We start from the raw sequence: 15,229 nt of genomic DNA, 5'->3' as shown, positions 1-15,229 counted from the left end.
TTTGTTAAAGACCTCCTGTGGTGAAAATCAAGTGGCGTTCTTAATATGCTTTAAGACAAACCATGTGCAAATTCATCAGTGCTATTGCCGAGTATCTCCTTAAAACTGCAGTGTAACAAAGACAGTCCTAAAAACGTGGTTTGAAATGGTTTCCTTAACATATAGCCAAACAAAAGGCTATCAATCACTGTTATGTGTCTGACACTGTATAATTTACTCTTCCTCTTCTGAATCCGTTTCTGATTCAAACATATATGGCGGTATATTCCAGTATTCCCACTTGCCGTTGTGTTGCATTTACTACAGTTGACTGAGTGGATCAGTCAGAGCTGGCGTGAGGGAGTGGAGGCGGGGCTCATTTGCATATTCATGAATCTGCGTATACTAAATGAAGCAATGGTGTTGAGTTACAATCAAGCTATTTTAAGGCATGAAGAAATGATTTTCAATAGGACAAAAACTTAAAATATGTCAATTTAATTATCTAAGAGGATAACATTTAAGGGATAACATTATTGACTGCAGGGGGACTCCCAGCATGCACTGCATCACACATAAATTATGCAGCTAGTGTTATAGGATTTTTTCCTATTCATTATTGACACATTTATGTGCTTGTTGTGGGACTGACACTTAATATGTTTGGTTTGCGAGATATTCTATTCTTTTCTATTCTACAATGGCTTATATTGCAGGGTTCACATTATAGGAGTCATAGAACGATGACAGTGAACATTTATCGTGTTGCTAATTTATACTTTGAAAGTACTTGAGGAAAGGTTCAGTTTCCTAAAAAAAATATGAATTGCCTAAATCAGACATTTTGCCATTTGAAGATTCAAATTGGTTAAATAAAGTTGCATTACTGGGCGCAATTATTAAGAGACCAATTAAACACACGCTTGTTTTTATATCATAGAGATAGAGGGAATGTTCTTTAATTAACATAACTGTAATTAGTATAAGCTTTTGGCCTACTTTAATGTAATATAATACACAATTTAGTCATTTTATGAAGCCGTTTTCTTTGTAGCAACTATACCAGGTAGGTTTGTGAAGACATTTGGTTCCCTCAAACCTGACACACACACACACACACACACACACACACACACACACACACACACACACACACACACACACACACACACACACACACACACACACACACACACACACACACACACACACACACACACACACACACACACACACACACACACACACACACACACACACAGAGGCCTTTCTTTTTAAACGGATGTCTTTTCTACCTTCACACACACGCTCGCACACCAGTGTGATATATGAGGAACAGAGCTATCATTCTGGCAGGCTACGCACCCACAATTTAATTGGAAAACATGGCTCATCATTTAAACAAGACATTCGTATGGTTTCGTCTGAATGACAATAAATCACCATAAATGTCCCATTTTCAGCTCTATCCATTTTTTAAAATGTGTCACGTCTGCACAGGTCTCGGCGGTCTCGGCCCCTCCAGCGATATGAAGATCCCATCACACGAATCCATTAACCCCGCACATGCTCAGCTTTGAGGAATATCAGGAGCGATCGAGAGAGCAGAGCCGCTGGAAAGAACAGGTTCTCAAATCATTCAATCTATAATCGATTCACAAAAATTCATACCTTTTTAAAGTGCCTTTATCATGCTTTTTCTGGATATTACCTTTCATTGTGTGTAATAAAGCCGTTTGTGAATGTAGAAGGTCTGCAAAGATCAACGTGCAAGACAAATTGAGTTATTGTCGCCCAAAAGAAAGACCTGATTCTGAACTTCCTGAAACAAGTCGTTCCAGTCTTACTTCCAGCTTGAACCAATGAAGGTTTGTAACACATTTGCATAATGCCAGCCTATTGTCTTCATTGGCTGTGAACAACGTCTACTTTGACCCTCAAACACTGCAGTTGAAAACTAAACGCCATCGTTGCTGTTCATATCACTGTCCACAAGTGCTGAGGAAGATCCGGAGCTGAAGTTCAGATATGCTAATCGTTTTTGTTTTCCGACACGTGCTGATAGTGATAGTCCAATCACAACAGACTGGGCCATCGGACCAATCAGAGCAGAGCAGGCTCTCAGAAAGGCGGGGTTTAGAGAGACCGAATCCTTTATCGAACCGTTTCACACACTGAGAAAAGAGCTAATGCTGCAACGTATATTATGAGAAAATGAAAGTGTTTTTTGACCTTAGATGTAATCCTTTTGTAGGAGATTTCCAAAACAATAGGAGCCGTTAAAATAGCATAATAGGGGCACTTTACACTATTAATTATTCAGTTTATAGAAAAGTTTAGGCAGATTATTGAGTTGTAAAAGCATTTTTAGAATTGGATCATGGTCAAATCATGACCCGAATCGAATCGAATCATGAGGTTCAGAAAGCTTCCCTCACCATTAATAGTGCTCTTAAAGGTGCTCTTCCTGTCAGGACTGAACCCAGATTATTTTACTTGCTATGTGTTTGATGTGTAAAATCACCAGAGGAAACTGCATCTTATTCCCCTCTTGTATTTCCAGCTCAGCCGCACTGTTTCCCAATTATCTCTGTTTTAGTATTTGGATCTGATGAAAGCCTGAGGCAAAAATAAAATAATCAGTGGCGTGGTTTACTACAGAAGAGGAGATTTAAAAAAACAAAACAGAAAATAATATTAACACACACTGCGTGTTAAATAATATTCTGCCGAAAATGTGAATCTGCTCCGATGATTGATAGTGGTGTCCAAAAATCTCAGAGCACTAGTAAAAATGCTTCTATTTTGTATTTTTTCAATTTAATACATTATAAATAGATATCACATTTACACTTAAAAATAAACAGCTGTATATACACACAGTGCCATAACAATTTGAGTGAAAAGTTCAAAAAAGTACATGATATTCAGAAGTATCTATTTTTGAAATATTGTATTATACTGTATATTTTGGGGTTTTCATCACAGCTGCTGCATAAACTCCACAGTTTTCTGTAAAATATTTTATTATAAATCATAATATTTCTTTCTTTTAAACATTTTAAAATCCAATCTGTTTATTTTCAGGTTTAAATTAGATTTTGTCTCAGACTTTAAGACCCCTCTCTATATAAACGCATAAAATGCAATAGTTAATGTGGTGAAAGAAGAAAATAAATCACTCATATTCCCACATAGATATAAATATGTATTACATAAGCTAAGAAATTCAACAGATGACAGAACATATTTGATAAAACAAATGTCTGTATATGCATTAGTTTGATGTTGATACAATAAAAACGAAGGTTTTATTCAGGCTTGAGAGCACGAGACGCCGAACATCATACATATTTGCATATGAAAGTTGTTTGCTCCTGATTTTTCAGACTGAAGTCTGACATGCTTGACACACGTGCTTGTTTCTTCCTCCTGAGACTGAGGTGTTGAGCACATTAGTTTTCTGCAACCACTCTGAATGCGTTGCGCTTTAAACACCGCTTGTTGCCATGACTACAGGTTGCCTTCCAGCTTTTCAGACGTGCACCTTTCAACCCTGAAGCCCACCGCACCACATCAGAGATAAACTTTGTATCATCGCTGAACTGATCGGCTTCTTATAGGCCAAATGTTCTGCGTCTATAATCTTGAGAGGGTTGTGTTTCGATCCCACGGCTCAGGACTGTTGCCCTCTACAGGCTCACTCGGTCCACAGCTGCGGTTCAAAAGCAGCCGATGCCCACTGGGAGCATCCGAGGACATCACGAGGAACAGCTGAGCTCAGGTCTCTTAAAAAAAGAATAACTAGAACAACACGAGCCTTAAATAAAGCAGCTGAATTTTACAGAAGCCTCTCAGATGTGTGTGTGTGTGTGTGTGTTTCTGCTGAGGCACAATGAATGACCAACTGGCCCTAAAGTTGGCTGAGTGGTTAACACACACACACACACACACACACACTAGTGCTGTCATCTATCTACGCATTATCTAATCTAACCACTAATCAACAAAACAACCAAAGTTTACGTTTAGTATTTATGTATATGTATTTATATTATATTCATTTATATTACATATGTGTCTGTGTATAAATATATGTAGGATATATATATATATATATATATATATAGATAGCCTACATACAGTAAATATGATATATACAGTATATACAGTAAATATGTATGTATATTAACTTGACTTATCGCTCATTTTCTTTAAAAAAATTCACATTTCGAGTTTACGGTGATGCACTTACAGTGGAAGTGAATGGGGCCAGTATTTGGACATTTAAATGCAGAAATATCAGGTTGATCTTCTGTTAAACTGTGTGTATTATTTGAGCTTTGAAGTTTCTCTCATCAATTTTACGTTTGTATTAGGGTTTTTGGCGTCATGGCAACAACGTTGACATCGGATATAACTTGGCCCGAAAAAGGTTACTCTATGATTTTTTTTTCACACTAAAATCCTGTTAACATGCAAATTGAATCGGATCTTGTGGCCATGCTATTGAAACAGTTAGTATTTTAATTGGCTTCCATTTTAAGTGCCTTCCTGGAACCCAGCTTTCTGCTTTTTTAAAGATAAGTAGGGACAAGTGGAAATTATTTGCTTGTGGTAATCAACATTACGCCACAAATGCAGTCAATTTAACTCAAACCCAGAACGTTCTTTTAAAGATCTCGGCTAAAAAAGGTTGTAGGTTAGAACGCCTCAAGGGACAATGAACTTTACCAATTGGTGGCCAATCACTATTGCGCCACTGCTCAAGACAATAAACCTCGGGGTATTTGTACGATAAGTTGGTTTGGAGACGCAAATGTCCACTAATGGAGTAATAACTAAGCCAAACATATCCTCGAGCATCAATGTTCCCCATGACACTTTTGTTTTTTTAGCTAGCGCCTGCATGTCACAGCAGTGCTCTGTCTGAGTGAACAAATACTCATTTAATCTAATGAGCATCTGAAGAACAGTCTGAAACACACCCCAGAGAGCAGAAAACACATCTGAGCACAAGTGTTACTCAGACGCTGGGAGAGACTAACGCACTTTAAAAGAACAGGACAATCTAAATTTGAATCAGGCTGTAGATTAAAGCAGAGCGGTTATTGATGTCTGGCTTCCGAAGCCCAAACACACTTTGCAAATACTCACAAATCCGGCTCCGTAGAGGGATTCGAGACGGAAGATGGAATTGAACAGCAGGGTTGTGTATAATTCGGGAATTTAATAACTGGCGCCCTTGCAAATGCTTGAATGTGAATTTGATTTGAATAGGCAACTCCCCACAGGAAGTTGAATTAGGATATGAATCAAATGAAGAGGAATTCACTGAATTTCATTTCAAAGAAATCCAGCAGTCACACATCAGAGGAATTTCATTAGTCCAATATAAGTTTCATGAATCAAATAATCATGATTAATTATTCCCTATGTAGAAAAGATCCCCCCCCCTAACTGATTAAACTTATTTTTCTATAAGCAAAGGTGCTGTTTTTTTATATTATTTTGCCATACAGCATTGAAAAAAGTTTAAAAAGTGAATTAAAAAATAAATAAATACTGAGATCCAGAAATATAAGTATAATATAATATTATTTGTGCTGACAAAGTACGTACACACACACACACACACACACACACACACACACACACACACACACACACACACACACACACACACACACACACACACACACACACACACACACACACACACACACACACACACACACACACACACACACACACACACACACATTTAGGCCTACTAATTACCAATCATAATTTTTTTGGGGGGTAAATACAAAAATGCTTTTTGGCATTTTTGGCAAATACAAAAAACTATTTTGGACGATACATATATTTAAACTGAAATTATATACAGTAAATGTGTAAATTAAAAGACAACGTTTAAAGGTGACAGGTGTTTATGTGTTCTAACGAGGAACAATCAATACGTTGTTCTTCTGAGTTTTTGTCCTGACTGGACAGGACGTTTTGTCAGTCGTCTGGTTTCTATTTCTGCATGTGGCGTTTCAAGTCACGTATGAGATTAGATGATGTTCAGGATGCTGCCTTAGAAGGCACACACAATCATCAAGGCCTAATGATAAACAGCATATAAACACTGCACAAATAAACACAGCACAAGGACTGAACTCTGCTGATAACACAAGTAAACGGAGCGTAGTTCAGATGTAAAAGTTACTCTAGAGCATCTACGAATAAAATGAAAATGTGAGGAAAAGCTATGCAAATCTCCAGCTCTGAATAATGGATATCCTGATCACATGTAGAACTGCAGCTCTGCCACCTTCTCCGGTTGAGGTAAAACTGTATTAAGTGCACGTATAATCTCTGTATCCATGACAATTCTGCTCTAAATCATGAATAATAGTTCTGTACAGGAGCATTAGGGATAAGAACGTAATGCAGTCTCAGAGCGAACGCTCCGCTAGCGCACATTAATCTGGCAGTCTAAAGTTACACAAACAGATGAAGCATGAGCTCATGCACTCAAACAGAACCTGATGTACTCCGGCACAGGCCTCGGAAAAATAATGCTAGTGTGTACAAACAAAAAAATGCATTAATGCCGAGTACATGCGAGCTGCCATCATCACAGAGCAAGTCCACAGCGACTATCCTGTGGGATTAGGAACAGTGTGTATCTGATAGATACTCTTAACATATTCTGCTTTATCTGAGGGAACAGCCACCGGCCCGACAGCGCCGTAGAAAGGCCAGAGTTGTGCTGAGATTTGAGACTCTGATGCAGTCGAGAACCGTACATGCTTATCTCAGCGTGTGTCATAGAGTATATCCCGGGCATCAGCGGATCTGGTGAATGACAGATATATAGAAAATATTCATATGAAGTTTTCTAGGCCACTGCAGGGGAATCTTGGACAAAAGGAGAATAAAAACTTGAGCTCTGTTCCTAAAACTAGTGAGCTGCCTATAGGAGACATTTTAAAGCACACTCCAGACATTAAGCCTGTTCCCAAAAGTAAATTGCTTAAACATGTATAAATATGTTTCCCTTTAACCCTTATGTGCTGTTGTGGCTGTTTTCAGCCACTATGGGGTATTTTTGAGTCTTATTTTGGCCATAACTTTTTCCGTGTTTCAGCAAATGGAATGATTTTTGGTGACAAAGCTTATTTTTACACATATTTTAGGAAAATGCTTTGAAATTTTTCAAAAACTCAACAGTACACTCTGGGCAAATTCACTACCCTTTCGTTATGTTCGTGGCTGAAAACAGCCACTACTTTAAACTGCTGTAAAAATTGATCAGATAAATATTTTTTTGCCATTTTTTTTGCATAAATCTATTAATCAACCTCAGTCCTGTTCAAAACTACTAAATGTTTAAAAAAAAATCAAGATTTTAACTCTTTAATTGCCAAATTCATAAATTATGTAACTGATTTGGGAGGGGAAAAAACACAAAATTACTTATTTTCAATATAAAATGTGATTGTGGACTGGATTTTTTTTTACCTTTTATCACAGTCTTGGACATGTCAAAGATTAGAAACAACATTGGTTTTGATGCATTGTTAGTTTTTGTGCAGCATCAGATTTTAACTTTTTCTCCCTCATTTACTGTTCGTGGCTGTTTTTGCCCCATTGACTTCCATTATAACCAAATTTTTTGATTGCAAAGCCATGACACCATAAAATCATGCATTTTTGATTGTTGGTGGTTTTCCCTGTTGGGAAGAGGTAAAAATTTAAATTTTTACTGTTGATAACCAGGTGGCACCATTAACCCTTTATATAGGCCTGTGCAAAAAAAAGCTTAGTTTCTGGCTTTTACATGGAGTTATATGGAGTATAATAGCATAATAAAGTGTGTGTGTGTGTGTGTGTGTGTGTGTGTGTGTGTGTGTGTGTGTGTGTGTGTGTGTGTGTGTGTGAGTGAGAGAGAACTCACCTTGATGCGTCTGAGAAAATCAAAATGCACCTCAGCTCTCAGAACTACATGGAGTAAACAAAAACCAAGTAAGTGTATTTATGCATCTACCTTTTGATGGTGAGAAATGCAGACTAAACAAAAACTAAGCAAGTGGATTTGAACACTTGCATGCAAGCCTGCTGGTCATTTGATGGTGAGAAGAGCAGCAAGCAACATGAGAAAGGGCTTGACTTGCAGTGAAGTTCTAGAGATGATCATGCAGCCTGACCCCTCCAGCGAGCTGCAGGATGTATTGTCTTCTCCCTCTGACACCACAGACTCAGGAGAGGCAGATCCTGATTTGGATGTGGCACCCTCATCATCCTCTCTAGCTTCCACTGAAGGCGAGGGGGATTCGGAAGATCCTGGGTCTGGGTGGATTGGGAGAAACGGCGAAGTGTGGTTTTCCACCAACGCGGAGACAACTCCCTTTCTTCAGCCTGCCAGAGGCGTGACTTCATGGCCGACGAGATGATTGACCTCATTGTCAGCATGACCAACCTCCAAAACGCAGAGCTCTGGTGATTTCTTGAATCTTGAGAGGGACATGGTGGCTCTAAAAATCGCACGACCACTGTGATCATCCCACAGGCAACGTGGACTCCCCTCTGGACCTGTAGACGCCGGCCAAAATCAGTAGCCCCATGTAGGCACGGAGATCTGTGGAGTCCACCCCGGTCCAGTTTCTCATTGTGCGGCGCCCGTAAAAAACAGATTGAACACAGAATCAATGTTCTGGACCCTTGCGATGGCATAGCGCGTCGGCCATGAAGTCACGCCTCTGGCAGGCTGAAGAAAGGGAGTTGTCTCCGCGTTGGTGGAAAACCAAACTTCACCGTTTCTCACAATCCACCCAGACCCAGGATCTTCCGAATCCTCCTCGCCTTCAGTGGAAGCTAGAGAGGATGATGAGGGTGCCACATCCAAATAATGGTCTGACTCTCCTGAGTCTGTGGTGTCAGAGGGAGAAGACAATACATCCTGCAGCTCGCTGGAGGGGTCGGGCTGTATGATCATCTCTAAAACTTCTCTACAAGTCAAGCCCTTTCTCATGTTGCTTGCTGCTCTTCTCACCATCAAATGACCAGCAGGCTTGCATGCAAGTGTTCAAATCCACTTGCTTAGTTTTTGTTTAGTCTGCATTTCTCATTATCAAAAGGTAGATGCATAAATACACTTACTTTGTTTTTGTTTACTCCATGTAGTTCTGAGAGCTGAGGTGCATATTTTGATTTTCTCAGACGCATCAAGTTCTCACACACACACACACACACACACACACACACACACACACACACACACACACACACACACACACACACACACACACACACACACACACACACTTTATTATGCTATTATACTCCATATAACTCCATGTAAAAGCCAGAAACTAAGCTTTTTTTTGCACAGGCCTATATAAAGGGTTAATTGTGCCACCTGGTTATCAACAGTAAAAATTACAAATTTTACCTCTTCCCAACAGGGAAAACCACCAACAATCAAAAATACATGATTTTATGGTGTCATGGCTTTGCAATCAAAAAATGTGGTTATAATGGAAGTCAATGGGGCAAAAACAGCCACGAACAGTAAATGAGGGAGAAAAAGTTAAAATCTGATGCTGCACAAAAACTATCAATGCATCAAAACCAATGTTGTTTCTAATCTTTGACATGTCCAAGACTGTGATAAAAGGTAAAAAAAAATCCAGTCCACAATCACATTTTATATTGAAAATAAGTAATTTTGTGTTTTTTTCCCTCCCAAATCAGTGACATAATTTATGAATTTGGCAATTAAAGAGTTAAAATCTTGATTTTTTTAAAAACATTTAGTAGTTTTGAACAGGACTGAGGTTGATTAATAGATTTATGCAAAAAAAATGGCAAAAAAATATTTATCTGATCAATTTTTACAGCAGTTTAAAGTAGTGGCTGTTTTCAGCCACGAACATAACGAAAGGATGGAAATTTGAACAATGCACAAGGGTTAAGATGTAGTTAATATAGTTGCCCCCTATATAGCTATATATATATATTATTATTATTATTTTTTTACGATGTATATGGCAATTGTATGCAACATTTTCAAATGTCAAAATATAGTACAAAATTTCAAGGGGCAAGAAAATTTATTTCCAATCTTAATATAATTGTATTTACAGTCTATCAAATAAATAATAAACTGTAACTCTAAGTAACTGTTTTCTGACAATGTAAATACACTTATGTAACTACATTTTAAATATATATATATAAAAAAATTACGATGTATATTGCAAATGTATGCAACATTTTCAAGTGCCAAAATATAGTACAAAATGTCAAGGGCCAGGAAAATGAATTATATATATATATATATATATATATATATATATATATATATATATATATATATATATATATATATATGTGTATTTTTTTTTAAAGTGTTTATATACATTATTTTTGACATAATATACATACATTTATGTACATTTGAAATATATTTGTTCAAATACAAATATATTTGAACAAATATATTTCAAATGTACATAAATGTATGTATATTATGTCAAAAACATAAAACAATTTTTTGTTTTTTATGTTTTTCAACTTTTTCTTCATACATTTACTTAACATAAATGTAAATAGCTTTATATTGTCCAAAATACTTTAAGATTGTAAATTAATTGTTTTCATGTTTTATGGGGACTTTCCATAGACACAATGATTTTTTCACTGTACAAACCGTATTCTCTTCTCTTACACTAAACCTACCCGTCACAGAAAACTTCAGAATTTTTACATAAAAAAAAAACATATAACTTAGTATGATTTACAAGCTGTTTTCCTCATGGGGACCAAAAAATGTCCCCTTAATGTCAAGGATTCGGATATTGCCATCTTTTAGGGGACATTTTGTCCCCATAATGTAGGGTTTACCAGGCAATGCGCGCACACACACACACACACACACACACACACACACACACACACACACACACACACACAATGTCGGTATGGGTAGTAAGGCAGCTCACTAGGTTTTAAAAACAGTCATTTATTTTAATAGTTTTAATGAAAATATATAATTTTGTAGCGCTTCAGGCATCTTTCTAAGGTGAACATGGGCCAAAAAAGTCATGAAAAAACATGTCTTTCCACATGACTGGAACAGAGGCTAATGAATGCTGATTATTTTTAAACAAAATTATGGGATAAGAGATGAATTTCCTGCAGTGCTCCGAGCATCAGCCGTGCATCTGTTGTGAAATGCTGTTTAAAAACCCAGTGTAAACTGGGTCTGACCGTCAGCCTCTGGCCAGAAGCCCACAGCCAGCAAATATTGCCAAACAATAAACAGCACGAAACTAATGTGATTTCAAATGCCACGTTTGTCCCTTACAGCTGAACTGATCCGTGAAAATGCTTTTTGTCACGGCACAAAGACAATTTGACAGTATTGATAGAGCACTTTATGAGGATAATCAAAATCTGGTTCCTGTTTTTGAAAGGCAATCCATGAGGAATTTTTGCACTACTTAGATGACAGCGGATAACAAGTGTATGAGGTTTTACCATAAAATGACCTGCAGTAATCGATAACCATAAACAGACTGCACGTAAAACGAAACAAAAGCATAAAATAAAATAAAAAGTTCAGCCAAAAATGAAACATCAGCCGTTTTTTTTTTTTTTTTTGGATGAACTATGCCTTTAAATGCGGCACAGTAAGGCGAGCGGGATTCCTCGGAGAGCAGGTGTCCGCTCCGCTCTGAATGTGATCCAGACACATTACTGTGACCGAGAATTCACTGCCATTTAAAACAAAGACTTTGACCAGCAGGAAAAGGCCAACAAAAAGAAAGCAGGTGAAGCCTCTTACCTCAGGGTTACTCAAAGCACATGAAGCGTGTGAGCATGGCAGGTGTTCGTCATCTGCACAGGTTTTGCCTCAGTCTCTGACAGCATTAAACACTGACATCTGGACTATGAGCACAGATGATTTTGCTTCAGATGTTGGTTGTGAACAATGCAATCAGTAGCCACGTTTCCATTACAGATTTGCGCAAAAGTTTTGCGATATTTTCGAAATGTCGATAAAAACTATTGCGAAATGACCGCGTTTCCATTAACCGATGTTATAAAATGTAATTTTTTCTTCTCGCGATAAGTCATTCCAAAAATCATGGCAACGGATGTTGGTAGGTTTACGTATATCCCAGCCACCACATTACTAGCCATTATGTTTAATGGAAGGAGACGTAGTTGTGTTATCCAAGCATTACTAGCAAGAAAAGCCCCCAGTATAGGCTACTTAAGATTTTTCTTCCTCGTATGTGCTTCAAGGTCTTGATAAATTATGGCATTTCTTTCTTGTTTAGGATCCAGTAGGCTCATTCCCGTAGGCTAATAGGTTACGTTTGTTTATTGATTTGAATAAAGAACTCTGTCTCGCCTTCTGTCCAAACATACTGTGTCATCGTAAAAAAAAAAAAGATCGACTTTTACATACGCCAGCCGCCAGGTGACCTGTAAATTCGAAAAACTGTTTCCATTGCAGTTTTGCGAAATATTCCATTTTCGAATTGCCAGAAACACCACCTCATGCGAGCGTAAAACGAGCGATATATGGGAGTTTTTGTGTAATTGACGTGTTTCCATTGGGCGTATTTTCAATTCCCAATTTGCGCAATTTGAAGTGTAATGGAAACGCGTCTAATGTTTTGTCAAATATTAAAACTTTAATTTCTCTTTCAGTAAAGAGTACGTTTACACGACATCGATGTAGGCCTACTAAAAACTGGAAAGCTTTTCTTTTGCGTTTTTCGCGTACAAATTACGATGTTGCCAAAATGATCCCCTTTCACACGGATTCACAAAAAATTAAAACACTGTGTTATTCATACCAGGCCAGTAGTTGGCGATGTCACTTTGTAAAGAAACAACATACAAATAGTCTGAACACTTAAAGCAGAGCTATGCAGTTTCGGGAATTTCTTTGCTGTATTCTCGCTTTTTGCTCGCAGGTTTCTCTATAGAGCTCCCCTTACAGCTCCGGAATAGATATTTGACAACACTGTCGTAATAACTTGTTGGCGACTCTCAGATATCAGAGGCTAGTAGATCAACGACATCAGCAGACGGGACATTCTTTACAACGTCTTCTTCATTCGGGTTCGAACAGCGTGAGTTTTCACAAATTCACGTTTTTGTAGTTTACACTGAGGTGATAGCGGTATCGGTTTCAAGAATTTGAACTTTTAAACCCGTTTTCAAAAGTTTGTTTTCATGTTTGTGTTTCAGAGGCGTGCTTTGTGATTTTAATCCTGTCTGAATCTGCCAGGTCTGTGTTTTTCTCACACAACCTCAGAAAAAAAATCCTGGGCAATTATAACAAAACAAAAAAAGCCAATGAATGAATGGTAGAAAATAACAGACATGTTTGTCAGATGTGAATAAATAATATAAATTAAACTAAGTAAGGTTTTATTCTGGCCAATATATATATAAAATATGATAATATTATGCTAAATATATGTAAACAGCATGGCTTTAAGATTAATTTAGTGTAAATGTAAAATGTCATTTTTAAATAGATATTTTCTGGAATATAAATATATTTATATATAGGCTTCATATATGTCCTATATGTTTTTTGTGTATTTTCCAATGTAAATATATTTATAAAATATACATATGTAGCCTATATATAAATAAACATATTTACATTTAAACTTGAAAAATATATAGGACATATAACTAAATCAAAAATGTATGTAAATACAATTCCAAATTCTATTATATATATATATATATATATTACACAAAAAGATACATTACTAAAATACATTTTAATAGAGATTTTAATAGATCATATTAATATAAAAAAAGTTAAATTAATATTTTAAACGGACCCTCTTTTATTATTAAGTAAGATTGTCTCCTTTAATACAGCCTTTAAAATGGCTGCTGGGCTGTTAGCTTTTCTGTTCTCAGGAGGGTTTCTTTCTCTCCCTGCATGTTAATCTCTGATTATGCCATACAAAGAGAGCAGGTCGGACCAAAGGAACATGAATCATGAACATGAATCCTCTTTAGAGCTCAACGGCAGAATGAGAATAGAAATCTTCTTATCAAGAGAGATGTACCTTCGTTCAATAGAGTTACACTCTTTAAAACATCTCAAAAGTACTTAAGAAAATGAATTAGCTTGTGGTAATACTCACAAACATGTCTAGAATGTTTTCAAAGTTTCTCAAATTGCTGCCAGGATGGTTGTGGTTGGACCTGAAGTGTATAGTTGGCTTTAAAGGTGATAGATGTGTAATTCTATAAAATGTTAAACACCAACCCTGGTTTAATACACACACTGGCACTAATTTTACCTCTCCCTCTCTCCTCCATTAGATCTGGCCTCTTTACACCCGTTCATTCATCTTCTAGTCACAAATTAACATAATATTAACATAATTAACATGCGTGTGTCACTGACCAGAGGGCTGTTAAACATTGTTCACACATCTCCTCCAGCATGTTTGACATTTTAAAGTGCTGAGCGTGTAGCTCACGGCGCAGGTAGCGCTACACACGGTCAGTAATTATGCTGCACGCTAGCCTCAGGTACAAGAACTTTGGAGATAATTAATACATTAATATTGCACTCGCATACTCTCCACTACACCCAAATGATTACAAAAGATGAAATTCATTGTGGTTTGGAAAGGACGCCCCTTTAAATGCATTCATGAGGACAAAGGATAGCATGCTGGCTAATGTTAGCAATAGCATGCTACTTGTGCTATCTCTGCAGTGTGAAGTATTGGTGCGTTCAAGTCACGTTTGTCGGAGCAAGATGGCGGTACCTTCTCTTATTTACCTACACACAAATACAGCAACTCTACTTAGGAAATGAACAAAGAATGTAAACTGGATAGTTGTGTTTTTATGTGACATTTGCTGTGATCTGATTCATTTCTAAAAATATATATTTAGGTGAGGCTTTTGATTCTGAGTTTTCTGTATTGACAGGAGGTGGGTGTTAAATTCATGCTGTTATTGTCTGTGATATATTTAAAAATCAGTGAGAGAATATGTTCGACAGAAGGAACTGCACGCGTTTATAATTTACCTTAGACTTTTATAGCAAGCCAAACATACAGGAAATATCGTCCATGTCAATGGGCCATCATTAAATCCTGTTGAAATGCATGATGACGATAAAATAAAAGCTTTTAAGATTTTAAAAGTGCTCTATTCCAGTGTCTTTGAGAGAAATGAGCACCCTTCAAATGAG

General features: G+C 37.1%; 1 long non-coding RNA gene across 3 annotated transcripts in view; it reads left to right on the top strand.

Moving 5' to 3' along the window:
- Positions 1-15,229, top strand: part of LOC306993422 — a 65,133-nt gene that overhangs the window by 15,397 nt on the left and 34,507 nt on the right. For 2 of the 3 annotated variants that reach the window (XR_013796446.1, XR_013796447.1), the window contains exon 3: positions 1,480-1,605. This is a non-coding gene — a long non-coding RNA (uncharacterized lncRNA). Of the gene's footprint in view, positions 1-1,479; positions 1,848-15,229 lie in introns of all 3 variants that reach the window. The other variant, XR_013796448.1, reaches the window with a different exon arrangement.

Source organism: Phoxinus phoxinus (assembly GCF_949152265.1).
Source record: "Phoxinus phoxinus genome assembly, chromosome: 25".
NCBI lineage: Eukaryota > Metazoa > Chordata > Actinopteri > Cypriniformes > Leuciscidae > Phoxinus > Phoxinus phoxinus.
The sequence above is the reverse complement of the archived record's forward strand: the minus strand, read 5'-3'. Positions and strand labels throughout refer to the sequence as shown.